A 16,437-nucleotide genomic window follows, 5' to 3' on the forward strand; every position below is an offset into this window, starting at 1 on the left:
AGTGGAGAACGCAGTTTTGGCTCTGGCCTCTGGGGAGAGGGGCACCTGCCAGTAGCCACTGCGGAGGTCTAGTGAGGAGAACCAGGAGGACCCCTAACCAGGTCCAGCGACTCATCGATACGTGGTATGGGGTATGAGTCCTTCCTGGTTACCTCATTCAGCCGCCTGTAGTCCGCACAGAACCTCAGCTTGCCCCCCTTCTTCGGAACCATGACGACTGGCGCCGCCCAGGGGCTGTCTGAGGGCTCAATGAAGTCTGCCCGCTGCATCTCCAACACAGCCTTGTCTGCCGCCTCCTGGCGTGCCAGCGGGATACGGCGGGGACGCATCTTGATGGGTCGAGCATCACCTGTGTCGATCCCATGCTGCACCAGATGAGTCTGACCCACCTCTTCAAATCAAATCAAATCAAATCAAATTTTATTTGTCACATACACATGGTTAGCAGATGTTAATGCGAGTGTAGCGAAATGCTTGTGCTTCTAGTTCCGACAATGCAGTGATAACCAACAAGTAATCTAACTAACAATTCCAAAACTACTGTCTTATACACAGTGTAAGGGGATAAGGAACATGTACATAAGGATATATGAATGAGTGATGGTACAGAGCAGCATACAGTAGATGGTATCGAGTACAGTATATACATATGAGATGAGTGTGTAGACAAAGTAAACAAAGTGGCATAGTTAAAGTGGCTAGTGATACATGTGTTACATAAGGATGCAGTCGATGATGTAGAGTACAGTATATACATATGCATATGAGATGAATAATGTAGGGTAAGTAACATTATATAAGGTAGCATTGTTTAAAGTGGCTAGTGATATATTTACATCATTTCCCATCAATTCCCATTATTAAAATGGCTGGAGTTGGGTCAGTGTCAATGACAGTGTGTTGGCAGCAGCCACTCAGTGTTAGTGGTGGCTGTTTAACAGTCTGATGGCCTTGAGATAGAAGCTGTTTTTCAGTCTCTCGGTCCCAGCTTTGATGCACCTGTACTGACCTCGCCTTCTGGATGATAGCGGGGTGAACAGGCAGTGGTTCGGGTGGTTGATGTCCTTGATGATCTTTATGGCCTTCCTGTAACAACGGGTGGTGTAGGTGTCCTGGAGGGCAGGTAGTTTGCCCCCGGTGATGCGTTGTGCAGTCCTCACTACCCTCTGGAGAGCCTTACGGTTGAGGGCGGAGCAGTTGCCGTACCAGGCGGTGATACAGCCCGCCAGGATGCTCTCGATTGTGCATCTGTAGAAGTTTGTGAGTGCTTTTGGTGACAAGCCGAATTTCTTCAGCCTCCTGAGGTTGAATAGGCGCTGCTGCGCCTTCTTCACGACGCTGTCAGTGTGAGTGGACCAATTCAGTTTGTCTGTGATGTGTATGCCGAGGAACTTAAAACTAGCTACCCTCTCCACTACTGTTCCATCGATGTGGATAGGGGGGTGTTCCCTCTGCTGTTTCCTGAAGTCCACAATCATCTCCTTAGTTTTGTTGACGTTGAGTGTGAGGTTATTTTCCTGACACCACACTCCGAGGGCCCTCACCTCCTCCCTGTAGGCCGTCTCGTCATTGTTGGTAATCAAGCCTACCACTGTTGTGTCGTCCGCAAACTTGATGATTCCTCACTCAACGCAAAGCTGTCGCTGAATTCAAACAGCAACTGCCACAACCGTTCCTGCTGCTCAGGGTCAAGACCAACACAGTTCCTCCCCCATATCTCCCTCACTGCAGACAGTGTCCTCTCCTCTCCCATCTGGGGTAGCTGGGCTGGGGGGGGTGCGACCCGGGCTCACAGAGGGCTGTGTCATGGAGGTAGCTGGGGAATGTAACACACCGCCGTAGGTGACAGGAGGACTGGGGAAAAGTCACACACAGCTGTGGGGGAGGGGCGCAGCCATGAGTCTCTGCTGCTTTAACTGTTGGAGTAAAGGGTTTGTTGGGTTGAATGAATGTGACATTAGGGGGGCCATGGTGACTTCCGTCCCTCCCTGGAAGCTCAGTGTGCCCCTATTTAGGTCTAACTGGCAGCCTGTGCTCCTAAGAAAGTCCAACCCCAGGATACAAGGGTCCTGCACAGCCGCCACCCACACAGGATGACGCACAGTCCTGCCCCCTACTGTCAGAGTCATTATTCCCTTCCCTTTCATGGGTGCCAGCTCACCTGTGACTGTGCGGAGCTGCACAGTTGTAGGCTCACACTGAGTCCAACCTGGCACAATATCTGGCCTCACCAGGGTTACTGTGGACCCAGTGTCCACCAGGGCGGAGCAGGGAACCCCCTCCACAGTGACAGGGACATGACAAAAGTCCCCAACACAGGTCCGGCCCACCACAACAACAGGCTCCATCCGCTTGCCCTCGTCTGCTTCTGGGGGAAGTGGAGCCTTGCTTCCCCGTCTGTGCCGGTGGGCTCCTCCTGAAGATGATGGTGGTTGGGATAGAAAGCCAGGGGTCCGCACTACCCGGTCTATGCGGACCCCGAGCCGTTTCCCTGAGCTCTGGGGGACATGGGGAAAACTCGGCCCAGATGGCCTGGCTGGCCACAACCCCAGCAGACCCTGGGACCAGGGCGTGTGTTTCGTTCCGCCTGTAGCGACACAGCACGAATGAGTTTTGTCATTTTGGCCACCCAAGCAGGCTTTTCCGGCTCCGGGCTGCTCTGCCCCCCAGCTCGCACAGAGGGTGTGTCTCCCTGCACCCCCACCAAAGCCCCAGCTGAAGCCCCAGCCCACACCAGCTCCCTCTCCAAAGCCATCTCCAAGGCTGTCTGCAATGACTCAGGATGAGCCAGCTGGGTCTGTATGCGCAGCTCCGTAGGAGAGAGCGCCTGTATGAACTGGTCCCGTGCTAGCTCGCTCTGCACGGAGGGGGGCATGTGAGCATATGCCCGCCGAGAGAGGCTCTCAATGTCGTTAGCTAGCACCCGTAGAGGCTCTCCAGGCTGCCTGCGTCTATTACTCAGTTCGGAGCGCAGTAGCCCGGGCTGTACACACTGTCCATAGTGCCTCCTCAGTGCTCCCACTAAAGCCCCATAATCATGCCTGTCCTCGGGGCTAATCAATATCAAACAGGCCAGAGCTTCATCCGTGAGGCATAAAGCCAACTGCAGTGCCCTTTCTTCATCCGACCACCCCCTAAAATGAGCTAACAGTTCAAACTGAGCATGAAAAGCTTCCCAATCCGCCTTACCGGAATACTTCAGGGTCTTAACAGATACGGACGCAGCCGGGAACTGGGCGCCGCCATGTTTGTTTACATCCTGAGCCCCAGATTCCTCATCATGCCGCGTCGACGTCACCACTTCGGTCCGCCCACCAGAATCCGCGCGAAATACATTCGACGAAGCACTCATGCCCGCTTCAGCCGCCATCGCTCTAACGTCCTCCCTCAAGCGGCCTCTGCGCTCCGACGCCCTGGCGATCTCCTCAGACAGAGCCCCCGACGTCCATTCACACGCACCTCCTTGGCCATAATCGTCCCCTACCTCCACCTTCACTTTCGGATTCCCTCGAAGCATTTTCAATCCCCGTTCTCACCTACGGTAGCTAGCCACATAAGTCAGCTAGCTAGCTGGCTAACTTGTATCAACGTTTTTACTTCTGACACCAATGTAATGACCTGACTAGATCATAAATGAACAATTGTCCAGACAGAGGCTTGAGTTTACGAATTGACGGTTTATTACACCAACTTTACACAGGCTACTGTTTGGGCCGTAGCACACGCCAAATAGATGACAGATAACCCACAAGCCAATCGTGACCTTCTCTTGTGAAACCCAGACATAAGAGAGAGAGAACAAAGGCTGAACCTGGTCTTAACTTCCAATGCTCCATCCCCCTGCCCAACCCCCCCCCCCACGCCACTCCGCCAACCACCAGGATGCCCGGCATCAGAACATTCCAGGCATTCCCGTGATTGGCAGATAGCAGGTTGATTGACAGGTCGGACCCCGCGAACACCGGGTACTGGTCTGTACAACACAACCACCGCCTAGCCTAACACATAACACACAGCTGTCTGTGCGGGTCGCTACAGTATGCATATCCTAGTTTCTGGGCCTGAGTAACAGGCAGTTTACTGAGGGAACGTTTCTCATCCAGGTGTCAAAAAACTGCCCCCAAGCATACATGAAACTACCTGTTGGAAGACCGACAATCACATGATTTCATTTAGGATTTTGCAGTGTGTCAGGTTTTTGTGAGAGACTATTTTCATCAAATGCAGCATTGGTTTGTTCGTTTCCGTGCGAGATTAGTACTGTAAAGCCACATTGGTACTTGTGCTGATTCACTGAGTAAAGGCGGCAGAGATTGCACACATAAAAACCATGACCACGACGTGAGTTGAACACGCAACCTTCTGATCTGGAGTCAGACGCGCTACCATTGCGCCACGAGGTCTTTTACTGCTAACATCTTTGGAGAGGATGCCTAGTTCAGATTTCGATGACTGTATAATTTGGAATGGAGGCCTGGTTCTATGGGGAAATGAACCATCTGACAATGCCACCCCCATCAGCACGTGCCTCTGCCCGGCAGGTTAAGTGTATGAAAACAAGCCTGAAACAAAGTCTAAAGACTGTTGACATCTAGTGGTAGCCATAGGAACTGCAATATGGGTCCTAACCCATTAGAAACTCAAAAGGCATTCAATTGAAAACTACCCACATCAAAAAAATCCCACCTCCTGGATACATTTTCCTCAGGTTTTCGCCTGCCATATCAGTTCTGTTATACTCAGAGACATTATTTCAACAGTTTTGGAAACTTTAGAGTGTGTTCTATCCAAATCTACCATTTATATGCATATCCTAGTTTCTGGGCCTGAGTAACAGGCAGTTTACTTAGGGAACGTTTCTCATCCAGGTGTCAAAAAACTGCCCCCAAGCATACATGAAACTACCTGTTGGAAGACCGACAATCACATGATTTCATTTAGGATTTTGCAGTGTGCCAGGTTTTTGTGAGAGACTATTTTCATCAAAAGCAGCATTGGTTTGTTCGTTTCCGTGCGAGATTAGTACTGTAAAGCCACATTGGTACTTGTGCTGATTCACTGAGTAAAGGCGGCAGAGATTGCACACATAAAAACCATGACCACGACGTGAGTTGAACACGCAACCTTCTGATCTGGAGTCAGACGCGCTACCATTGCGCCACGAGGTCTTTTACTGCTAACATCTTTGGAGAGGATGCCTAGTTCAGATTTCGATGACTGTATAATTTGGAATGGAGGCCTGGTTCTATGGGGAAATGAACCATCTGACAATGCCACCCCCATCAGCACGTGCCTCTGCCCGGCAGGTTAAGTGTATGAAAACAAGCCTGAAACAAAGTCTAAAGACTGTTGACATCTAGTGGTAGCCATAGGAACTGCAATATGGGTCCTAACCCATTAGAAACTCAAAAGGCATTCAATTGAAAACTACCCACATCAAAAAATCCCACCTCCTGGATACATTTTCCTCAGGTTTTCGCCTGCCATATCAGTTCTGTTATACTCAGAGACATCATTTTAACAGTTTTGGAAACTTTAGAGTGTGTTCTATCCAGATCTACCATTTATATGCATATCCTAGTTTCTGGGCCTGAGTAACAGGCAGTTTACTTAGGGAATGTTTCTCATCCAGGTGTCAAAAAACTGCCCCCAAGCATACATTAAACTACCTGTTCGAAGACTGACAATCACATGATTTCATTTAGGATTTTGCAGTGTGCCACATTTTTGTGAGAGACTATTTTCATCAAAAGCAGCATTGGTTTGTTCGTTTCCGTGCGAGATTAGTACTGTAAAGCCACATCGGTACTTGTGCTGATTCACGGAGTAAAGGCGGCAGAGATTGCACACATAAAAACCATGACCACGACGTGAGTTGAACACGCAACCTTCTGATCTGGAGTCAGACGCGCTACCATTGCGCCACGAGGTCTTCTACTGCTAACATCTTTGGAGAGGATGCCTAGTTCAGATTTCGATGACTGTATAATTTGGAATGGAGGCCTGGTTCTATGGGGAAATGAACCATCTGACAATGCCACCCCATCAGCACGTGCCTCTGCCCGGCAGGTTAAGTGTATGAAAACAAGCCTGAAACAAAGTCTAAAGACTGTTGACATCTAGTGGTAGCCATAGGAACTGCAATCTGGGTCCTAACCCATTAGAAACTCAAAAGGCATTCAATTGAAAACTACCCACATCAAAAAAATCCCACCTCCTGGATACATTTTCCTCAGGTTTTCGCCTGCCATATCAGTTCTGTTATACTCAGAGACATCATTTTAACAGTTTTGGAAACTTTAGAGTGTGTTCTATCCAGATCTACCATTTATATGCATATCCTAGTTTCTGGGCCTGAGTAACAGGCAGTTTACTTAGGGAATGTTTCTCATCCAGGTGTCAAAAAACTGCCCCCAAGCATACATTAAACTACCTGTTCGAAGACTGACAATCACATGATTTCATTTAGGATTTTGCAGTGTGCCACATTTTTGTGAGAGACTATTTTCATCAAAAGCAGCATTGGTTTGTTCGTTTCCGTGCGAGATTAGTACTGTAAAGCCACATCGGTACTTGTGCTGATTCACGGAGTAAAGGCGGCAGAGATTGCACACATAAAAACCATGACCACGACGTGAGTTGAACACGCAACCTTCTGATCTGGAGTCAGACGCGCTACCATTGCGCCACGAGGTCTTCTACTGCTAACATCTTTGGAGAGGATGCCTAGTTCAGATTTCGATGACTGTATAATTTGGAATGGAGGCCTGGTTCTATGGGGAAATGAACCATCTGACAATGCCACCCCCATCAGCACGTGCCTCTGCCCGGCAGGTTAAGTGTATGAAAACAAGCCTGAAACAAAGTCTAAAGACTGTTGACATCTAGTGGTAGCCATAGGAACTGCAATCTGGGTCCTAACCCATTAGAAACTCAAAAGGCATTCAATTGAAAACTACCCACATCAAAAAAATCCCACCTCCTGGATACATTTTCCTCAGGTTTTCGCCTGCCATATCAGTTCTGTTATACTCAGAGACATCATTTTAACAGTTTTGGAAACTTAGAGTGTGTTCTATCCAGATCTACCATTTATATGCATATCCTAGTTTCTGGGCCTGAGTAACAGGCAGTTTACTTAGGGAATGTTTCTCATCCAGGTGTCAAAAAACTGCCCCCAAGCATACATTAAACTACCTGTTCGAAGACTGACAATCACATGATTTCATTTAGGATTTTGCAGTGTGCCACATTTTTGTGAGAGACTATTTTCATCAAAAGCAGCATTGGTTTGTTCGTTTCCGTGCGAGATTAGTACTGTAAAGCCACATCGGTACTTGTGCTGATTCACGGAGTAAAGGCGGCAGAGATTGCACACATAAAAACCATGACCACGACGTGAGTTGAACACGCAACCTTCTGATCTGGAGTCAGACGCGCTACCATTGCGCCACGAGGTCTTCTACTGCTAACATCTTTGGAGAGGATGCCTAGTTCAGATTTCGATGACTGTATAATTTGGAATGGAGGCCTGGTTCTATGGGAAATGAACCATCTGACAATGCCACCCCCATCAGCACGTGCCTCTGCCCGGCAGGTTAAGTGTATGAAAACAAGCCTGAAACAAAGTCTAAAGACTGTTGACATCTAGTGGTAGCCATAGGAACTGCAATCTGGGTCCTAACCCATTAGAAACTCAAAAGGCATTCAATTGAAAACTACCCACATCAAAAAATCCCACCTCCTGGATACATTTTCCTCAGGTTTTCGCCTGCCATATCAGTTCTGTTATACTCAGAGACATCATTTTAACAGTTTTGGAAACTTTAGAGTGTGTTCTATCCAGATCTACCATTTATATGCATATCCTAGTTTCTGGGCCTGAGTAACAGGCAGTTTACTTAGGGAATGTTTCTCATCCAGGTGTCAAAAAACTGCCCCCAAGCATACATTAAACTACCTGTTCGAAGACTGACAATCACATGATTTCATTTAGGATTTTGCAGTGTGCCATATTTTTGTGAGAGACTATTTTCATCAAAAGCAGCATTGGTTTGTTCGTTTCCGTGCGAGATTAGTACTGTAAAGCCACATTGGTACTTGTGCTGATTCACGGAGTAAAGGCGGCAGAGATTGCACACATAAAAACCATGACCACGACGTGAGTTGAACACGCAACCTTCTGATCTGGAGTCAGACGCGCTACCATTGCGCCACGAGGTCTTCTACTGCTAACATCTTTGGAGAGGATGCCTAGTTCAGATTTCGATGACTGTATAATTTGGAATGGAGGCCTGGTTCTATGGGGAAATGAACCATCTGACAATGCCACCCCCATCAGCACGTGCCTCTGCCCGGCAGGTTAAGTGTATGAAAACAAGCCTGAAACAAAGTCTAAAGACTGTTGACATCTAGTGGTAGCCATAGGAACTGCAATCTGGGTCCTAACCCATTAGAAACTCAAAAGGCATTCAATTGAAAACTACCCACATCAAAAAAATCCCACCTCCTGGATACATTTTCCTCAGGTTTTCGCCTGCCATATCAGTTCTGTTATACTCAGAGACATCATTTTAACAGTTTTGGAAACTTTAGAGTGTGTTCTATCCAGATCTACCATTTATATGCATATCCTAGTTTCTGGGCCTGAGTAACAGGCAGTTTACTTAGGGAATGTTTCTCATCCAGGTGTCAAAAAACTGCCCCCAAGCATACATTAAACTACCTGTTCGAAGACTGACAATCACATGATTTCATTTAGGATTTTGCAGTGTGCCACATTTTTGTGAGAGACTATTTTCATCAAAAGCAGCATTGGTTTGTTCGTTTCCGTGCGAGATTAGTACTGTAAAGCCACATCGGTACTTGTGCTGATTCACGGAGTAAAGGCGGCAGAGATTGCACACATAAAAACCATGACCACGACGTGAGTTGAACACGCAACCTTCTGATCTGGAGTCAGACGCGCTACCATTGCGCCACGAGGTCTTCTACTGCTAACATCTTTGGAGAGGATGCCTAGTTCAGATTTCGATGACTGTATAATTTGGAATGGAGGCCTGGTTCTATGGGGAAATGAACCATCTGACAATGCCACCCCCATCAGCACGTGCCTCTGCCCGGCAGGTTAAGTGTATGAAAACAAGCCTGAAACAAAGTCTAAAGACTGTTGACATCTAGTGGTAGCCATAGGAACTGCAATCTGGGTCCTAACCCATTAGAAACTCAAAAGGCATTCAATTGAAAACTACCCACATCAAAAAAATCCCACCTCCTGGATACATTTTCCTCAGGTTTTCGCCTGCCATATCAGTTCTGTTATACTCAGAGACATCATTTTAACAGTTTTGGAAACTAACTAACTTTAGAGTGTGTTCTATCCAGATCTACAATTTATATGCATATCCTAGTTTCTGGGCCTGAGTAACAGGCAGTTTACTTAGGGAATGTTTCTCATCCAGGTGTCAAAAAACTGCCCCCAAGCATACATTAAACTACCTGTTCGAAGACTGACAATCACATGATTTCATTTAGGATTTTGCAGTGTGCCATGTTTTTTGTGAGAGACTATTTTCATCAAAAGCAGCATTGGTTTGTTCGTTTCCGTGCGAGATTAGTACTGTAAAGCCACATCGGTACTTGTGCTGATTCACGGAGTAAAGGCGGCAGAGATTGCACACATAAAAACCATGACCACGACGTGAGTTGAACACGCAACCTTCTGATCTGGAGTCAGACGCGCTACCATTGCACCACTAGGTCTTCTACTGCTAACATCTTTGGAGAGGATGCCTAGTTCAGATTTTGATGACTGTATAATTTGGAATGGAGGCCTGGTTCTATGGGGAAATGAACCATCTGACAATGCCACCCCCATCAGCACGTGCCTCTGCCCGGCAGGTTAAGTGTATGAAAACAAGCCTGAAACAAAGTCTAAAGACTGTTGACATCTAGTGGTAGCCATAGGAACTGCAATCTGGGTCCTAACCCATTAGAAACTCAAAAGGAATTCAATTGAAAACTACCCACATCAAAAAAATCCCACCTCCTGGATACATTTTCCTCAGGTTTTCGCCTGCCATATCAGTTCTGTTATACTCAGAGACATCATTTTAACAGTTTTGGAAACTAACTTTAGAGTGTGTTCTATCCAGATCTACCATTTATATGCATATCCTAGTTTCTGGGCCTGAGTAACAGGCAGTTTACTTAGGGAATGTTTCTCATCCAGGTGTCAAAAAACTGCCCCCAAGCATACATTAAACTACCTGTTCGAAGACTGACAATCACATGATTTCATTTAGGATTTTGCAGTGTGCCACATTTTTGTGAGAGACTATTTTCATCAAAAGCAGCATTGGTTTGTTCGTTTCCGTGCGAGATTAGTACTGTAAAGCCACATCGGTACTTGTGCTGATTCACGGAGTAAAGGCGGCAGAGATTGCACACATAAAAACCATGACCACGACGTGAGTTGAACACGCAACCTTCTGATCTGGAGTCAGACGCGCTACCATTGCGCCACGAGGTCTTCTACTGCTAACATCTTTGGAGAGGATGCCTAGTTCAGATTTCGATGACTGTATAATTTGGAATGGAGGCCTGGTTCTATGGGGAAATGAACCATCTGACAATGCCACCCCCATCAGCACGTGCCTCTGCCCGGCAGGTTAAGTGTATGAAAACAAGCCTGAAACAAAGTCTAAAGACTGTTGACATCTAGTGGTAGCCATAGGAACTGCAATCTGGGTCCTAACCCATTAGAAACTCAAAAGGCATTCAATTGAAAACTACCCACATCAAAAAAATCCCACCTCCTGGATACATTTTCCTCAGGTTTTCGCCTGCCATATCAGTTCTGTTATACTCAGAGACATCATTTTAACAGTTTTGGAAACTTTAGAGTGTGTTCTATCCAGATCTACCATTTATATGCATATCCTAGTTTCTGGGCCTGAGTAACAGGCAGTTTACTTAGGGAATGTTTCTCATCCAGGTGTCAAAAAACTGCCCCCAAGCATACATTAAACTACCTGTTCGAAGACTGACAATCACATGATTTCATTTAGGATTTTGCAGTGTGCCACATTTTTGTGAGAGACTATTTTCATCAAAAGCAGCATTGGTTTGTTCGTTTCCGTGCGAGATTAGTACTGTAAAGCCACATCGGTACTTGTGCTGATTCACGGAGTAAAGGCGGCAGAGATTGCACACATAAAAACCATGACCACGACGTGAGTTGAACACGCAACCTTCTGATCTGGAGTCAGACGCGCTACCATTGCGCCACGAGGTCTTCTACTGCTAACATCTTTGGAGAGGATGCCTAGTTCAGATTTCGATGACTGTATAATTTGGAATGGAGGCCTGGTTCTATGGGGAAATGAACCATCTGACAATGCCACCCCCATCAGCACGTGCCTCTGCCCGGCAGGTTAAGTGTATGAAAACAAGCCTGAAACAAAGTCTAAAGACTGTTGACATCTAGTGGTAGCCATAGGAACTGCAATCTGGGTCCTAACCCATTAGAAACTCAAAAGGCATTCAATTGAAACTACCCACATCAAAAAATCCCACCTCCTGGATACATTTTCCTCAGGTTTTCGCCTGCCATATCAGTTCTGTTATACTCAGAGACATCATTTTAACAGTTTTGGAAACTTTAGAGTGTGTTCTATCCAGATCTACCATTTATATGCATATCCTAGTTTCTGGGCCTGAGTAACAGGCAGTTTACTTAGGGAATGTTTCTCATCCAGGTGTCAAAAAACTGCCCCCAAGCATACATTAAACTACCTGTTCGAAGACTGACAATCACATGATTTCATTTAGGATTTTGCAGTGTGCCACATTTTTGTGAGAGACTATTTTCATCAAAAGCAGCATTGGTTTGTTCGTTTCCGTGCGAGATTAGTACTGTAAAGCCACATCGGTACTTGTGCTGATTCACGGAGTAAAGGCGGCAGAGATTGCACACATAAAAACCATGACCACGACGTGAGTTGAACACGCAACCTTCTGATCTGGAGTCAGACGCGCTACCATTGCGCCACGAGGTCTTCTACTGCTAACATCTTTGGAGAGGATGCCTAGTTCAGATTTCGATGACTGTATAATTTGGAATGGAGGCCTGGTTCTATGGGGAAATGAACCATCTGACAATGCCACCCCCATCAGCACGTGCCTCTGCCCGGCAGGTTAAGTGTATGAAAACAAGCCTGAAACAAAGTCTAAAGACTGTTGACATCTAGTGGTAGCCATAGGAACTGCAATCTGGGTCCTAACCCATTAGAAACTCAAAAGGCATTCAATTGAAAACTACCCACATCAAAAAAATCCCACCTCCTGGATACATTTTCCTCAGGTTTTCGCCTGCCATATCAGTTCTGTTATACTCAGAGACATCATTTTAACAGTTTTGGAAACTTTAGAGTGTGTTCTATCCAGATCTACCATTTATATGCATATCCTAGTTTCTGGGCCTGAGTAACAGGCAGTTTACTTAGGGAATGTTTCTCATCCAGGTGTCAAAAAACTGCCCCCAAGCATATTAAACTACCTGTTCGAAGACTGACAATCACATGATTTCATTTAGGATTTTGCAGTGTGCCACATTTTTGTGAGAGACTATTTTCATCAAAAGCAGCATTGGTTTGTTCGTTTCCGTGCGAGATTAGTACTGTAAAGCCACATCGGTACTTGTGCTGATTCACGGAGTAAAGGCGGCAGAGATTGCACACATAAAAACCATGACCACGACGTGAGTTGAACACGCAACCTTCTGATCTGGAGTCAGACGCGCTACCATTGCGCCACGAGGTCTTCTACTGCTAACATCTTTGGAGAGGATGCCTAGTTCAGATTTCGATGACTGTATAATTTGGAATGGAGGCCTGGTTCTATGGGGAAATGAACCATCTGACAATGCCACCCCCATCAGCACGTGCCTCTGCCCGGCAGGTTAAGTGTATGAAAACAAGCCTGAAACAAAGTCTAAAGACTGTTGACATCTAGTGGTAGCCATAGGAACTGCAATCTGGGTCCTAACCCATTAGAAACTCAAAAGGCATTCAATTGAAAACTACCCACATCAAAAAAATCCCACCTCCTGGATACATTTTCCTCAGGTTTTCGCCTGCCATATCAGTTCTGTTATACTCAGAGACATCATTTTAACAGTTTTGGAAACTGTAGAGTGTGTTCTATCCAGATCTACCATTTATATGCATATCCTAGTTTCTGGGCCTGAGTAACAGGCAGTTTACTTAGGGAATGTTTCTCATCCAGGTGTCAAAAAACTGCCCCCAAGCATACATTAAACTACCTGTTCGAAGACTGACAATCACATGATTTCATTTAGGATTTTGCAGTGTGCCACATTTTTGTGAGAGACTATTTTCATCAAAAGCAGCATTGGTTTGTTCGTTTCCGTGCGAGATTAGTACTGTAAAGCCACATCGGTACTTGTGCTGATTCACGGAGTAAAGGCGGCAGAGATTGCACACATAAAAACCATGACCACGACGTGAGTTGAACACGCAACCTTCTGATCTGGAGTCAGACGCGCTACCATTGCGCCACGAGGTCTTCTACTGCTAACATCTTTGGAGAGGATGCCTAGTTCAGATTTCGATGACTGTATAATTTGGAATGGAGGCCTGGTTCTATGGGGAAATGAACCATCTGACAATGCCACCCCCATCAGCACGTGCCTCTGCCCGGCAGGTTAAGTGTATGAAAACAAGCCTGAAACAAAGTCTAAAGACTGTTGACATCTAGTGGTAGCCATAGGAACTGCAATCTGGGTCCTAACCCATTAGAAACTCAAAAGGCATTCAATTGAAAACTACCCACATCAAAAAAATCCCACCTCCTGGATACATTTTCCTCAGGTTTTCGCCTGCCATATCAGTTCTGTTATACTCAGAGACATCATTTTAACAGTTTTGGAAACTTAGAGTGTGTTCTATCCAGATCTACCATTTATATGCATATCCTAGTTTCTGGGCCTGAGTAACAGGCAGTTTACTTAGGGAATGTTTCTCATCCAGGTGTCAAAAAACTGCCCCCAAGCATACATTAAACTACCTGTTCGAAGACTGACAATCACATGATTTCATTTAGGATTTTGCAGTGTGCCACATTTTTTGTGAGAGACTATTTTCATCAAAAGCAGCATTGGTTTGTTCGTTTCCGTGCGAGATTAGTACTGTAAAGCCACATCGGTACTTGTGCTGATTCACGGAGTAAAGGCGGCAGAGATTGCACACATAAAAACCATGACCACGACGTGAGTTGAACACGCAACCTTCTGATCTGGAGTCAGACGCGCTACCATTGCGCCACGAGGTCTTCTACTGCTAACATCTTTGGAGAGGATGCCTAGTTCAGATTTCGATGACTGTATAATTTGGAATGGAGGCCTGGTTCTATGGGGAAATGAACCATCTGACAATGCCACCCCCATCAGCACGTGCCTCTGCCCGGCAGGTTAAGTGTATGAAAACAAGCCTGAAACAAAGTCTAAAGACTGTTGACATCTAGTGGTAGCCATAGGAACTGCAATCTGGGTCCTAACCCATTAGAAACTCAAAAGGCATTCAATTGAAAACTACCCACATCAAAAAAATCCCACCTCCTGGATACATTTTCCTCAGGTTTTCGCCTGCCATATCAGTTCTGTTATACTCAGAGACATCATTTTAACAGTTTTGGAAACTTTAGAGTGTGTTCTATCCAGATCTACCATTTATATGCATATCCTAGTTTCTGGGCCTGAGTAACAGGCAGTTTACTTAGGGAATGTTTCTCATCCAGGTGTCAAAAAACTGCCCCCAAGCATACATTAAACTACCTGTTCGAAGACTGACAATCACATGATTTCATTTAGGATTTTGCAGTGTGCCACATTTTTGTGAGAGACTATTTTCATCAAAAGCAGCATTGGTTTGTTCGTTTCCGTGCGAGATTAGTACTGTAAAGCCACATCGGTACTTGTGCTGATTCACGGAGTAAAGGCGGCAGAGATTGCACACATAAAAACCATGACCACCACGACGTGAGTTGAACACGCAACCTTCTGATCTGGAGTCAGACGCGCTACCATTGCGCCACGAGGTCTTCTACTGCTAACATCTTTGGAGAGGATGCCTAGTTCAGATTTCGATGACTGTATAATTTGGAATGGAGGCCTGGTTCTATGGGGAAATGAACCATCTGACAATGCCACCCCCATCAGCACGTGCCTCTGCCCGGCAGGTTAAGTGTATGAAAACAAGCCTGAAACAAAGTCTAAAGACTGTTGACATCTAGTGGTAGCCATAGGAACTGCAATCTGGGTCCTAACCCATTAGAAACTCAAAAGGCATTCAATTGAAAACTACCCACATCAAAAAAATCCCACCTCCTGGATACATTTTCCTCAGGTTTTCGCCTGCCATATCAGTTCTGTTATACTCAGAGACATCATTTTAACAGTTTTGGAAACTTTAGAGTGTGTTCTATCCAGATCTACCATTTATATGCATATCCTAGTTTCTGGGCCTGAGTAACAGGCAGTTTACTTAGGGAATGTTTCTCATCCAGGTGTCAAAAAACTGCCCCCAAGCATACATTAAACTACCTGTTCGAAGACTGACAATCACATGATTTCATTTAGGATTTTGCAGTGTGCCACATTTTTGTGAGAGACTATTTTCATCAAAAGCAGCATTGGTTTGTTCGTTTCCGTGCGAGATTAGTACTGTAAAGCCACATCGGTACTTGTGCTGATTCACGGAGTAAAGGCGGCAGAGATTGCACACATAAAAACCATGACCACGACGTGAGTTGAACACGCAACCTTCTGATCTGGAGTCAGACGCGCTACCATTGCGCCACGAGGTCTTCTACTGCTAACATCTTTGGAGAGGATGCCTAGTTCAGATTTCGATGACTGTATAATTTGGAATGGAGGCCTGGTTCTATGGGGAAATGAACCATCTGACAATGCCACCCCCATCAGCACGTGCCTCTGCCCGGCAGGTTAAGTGTATGAAAACAAGCCTGAAACAAAGTCTAAAGACTGTTGACATCTAGTGGTAGCCATAGGAACTGCAATCTGGGTCCTAACCCATTAGAAACTCAAAAGGCATTCAATTGAAAACTACCCACATCAAAAAAATCCCACCTCCTGGATACATTTTCCTCAGGTTTTCGCCTGCCATATCAGTTCTGTTATACTCAGAGACATCATTTTAACAGTTTTGGAAACTTTAGAGTGTGTTCTATCCAGATCTACCATTTATATGCATATCCTAGTTTCTGGGCCTGAGTAACAGGCAGTTTACTTAGGGAATGTTTCTCATCCAGGTGTCAAAAAACTGCCCCCAAGCATACATTAAACTACCTGTTCGAAGACTGACAATCACATGATTTCATTTAGGATTTTGCAGTGTG

At 45.8% G+C, this 16,437-nt stretch overlaps 16 non-coding genes across 16 annotated transcripts; all 16 read right to left on the bottom strand.

Moving 5' to 3' along the window:
- Window positions 1–4,331: 4,331 nt before the first annotated feature.
- Window positions 4,332–4,403, bottom strand: trnaw-cca. The gene has a single exon. It is a non-coding gene; the product is annotated as a tRNA-Trp (tRNA).
- Window positions 4,404–5,096: 693 nt separating this feature from the next.
- trnaw-cca lies at window positions 5,097–5,168 on the bottom strand. The gene has a single exon. It is a non-coding gene; the product is annotated as a tRNA-Trp (tRNA).
- A 692-nt stretch (window positions 5,169–5,860) lies between these two features.
- Window positions 5,861–5,932, bottom strand: trnaw-cca. The gene has a single exon. It is a non-coding gene; the product is annotated as a tRNA-Trp (tRNA).
- Window positions 5,933–6,624: 692 nt separating this feature from the next.
- Window positions 6,625–6,696, bottom strand: trnaw-cca. The gene has a single exon. It is a non-coding gene; the product is annotated as a tRNA-Trp (tRNA).
- Window positions 6,697–7,388: 692 nt separating this feature from the next.
- On the bottom strand, window positions 7,389–7,460 carry trnaw-cca. The gene has a single exon. It is a non-coding gene; the product is annotated as a tRNA-Trp (tRNA).
- A 691-nt stretch (window positions 7,461–8,151) lies between these two features.
- On the bottom strand, window positions 8,152–8,223 carry trnaw-cca. The gene has a single exon. It is a non-coding gene; the product is annotated as a tRNA-Trp (tRNA).
- Window positions 8,224–8,916: 693 nt separating this feature from the next.
- Window positions 8,917–8,988, bottom strand: trnaw-cca. The gene has a single exon. It is a non-coding gene; the product is annotated as a tRNA-Trp (tRNA).
- A 702-nt stretch (window positions 8,989–9,690) lies between these two features.
- On the bottom strand, window positions 9,691–9,762 carry trnaw-cca. Its single transcript has one exon. It is a non-coding gene; the product is annotated as a tRNA-Trp (tRNA).
- A 697-nt stretch (window positions 9,763–10,459) lies between these two features.
- Window positions 10,460–10,531, bottom strand: trnaw-cca. The gene has a single exon. It is a non-coding gene; the product is annotated as a tRNA-Trp (tRNA).
- A 693-nt stretch (window positions 10,532–11,224) lies between these two features.
- trnaw-cca lies at window positions 11,225–11,296 on the bottom strand. Its single transcript has one exon. It is a non-coding gene; the product is annotated as a tRNA-Trp (tRNA).
- Window positions 11,297–11,987: 691 nt separating this feature from the next.
- On the bottom strand, window positions 11,988–12,059 carry trnaw-cca. Its single transcript has one exon. It is a non-coding gene; the product is annotated as a tRNA-Trp (tRNA).
- Window positions 12,060–12,750: 691 nt separating this feature from the next.
- On the bottom strand, window positions 12,751–12,822 carry trnaw-cca. Its single transcript has one exon. It is a non-coding gene; the product is annotated as a tRNA-Trp (tRNA).
- A 693-nt stretch (window positions 12,823–13,515) lies between these two features.
- Window positions 13,516–13,587, bottom strand: trnaw-cca. The gene has a single exon. It is a non-coding gene; the product is annotated as a tRNA-Trp (tRNA).
- A 693-nt stretch (window positions 13,588–14,280) lies between these two features.
- On the bottom strand, window positions 14,281–14,352 carry trnaw-cca. The gene has a single exon. It is a non-coding gene; the product is annotated as a tRNA-Trp (tRNA).
- A 693-nt stretch (window positions 14,353–15,045) lies between these two features.
- Window positions 15,046–15,120, bottom strand: trnaw-cca. The gene has a single exon. It is a non-coding gene; the product is annotated as a tRNA-Trp (tRNA).
- A 693-nt stretch (window positions 15,121–15,813) lies between these two features.
- trnaw-cca lies at window positions 15,814–15,885 on the bottom strand. Its single transcript has one exon. It is a non-coding gene; the product is annotated as a tRNA-Trp (tRNA).
- Between the last annotated feature and the right edge of the window lie 552 nt (window positions 15,886–16,437).

Source organism: Oncorhynchus gorbuscha, linkage group LG08 (assembly GCF_021184085.1).
Source record: "Oncorhynchus gorbuscha isolate QuinsamMale2020 ecotype Even-year linkage group LG08, OgorEven_v1.0, whole genome shotgun sequence".
In the NCBI taxonomy this organism is placed as follows: domain Eukaryota; kingdom Metazoa; phylum Chordata; class Actinopteri; order Salmoniformes; family Salmonidae; genus Oncorhynchus; species Oncorhynchus gorbuscha.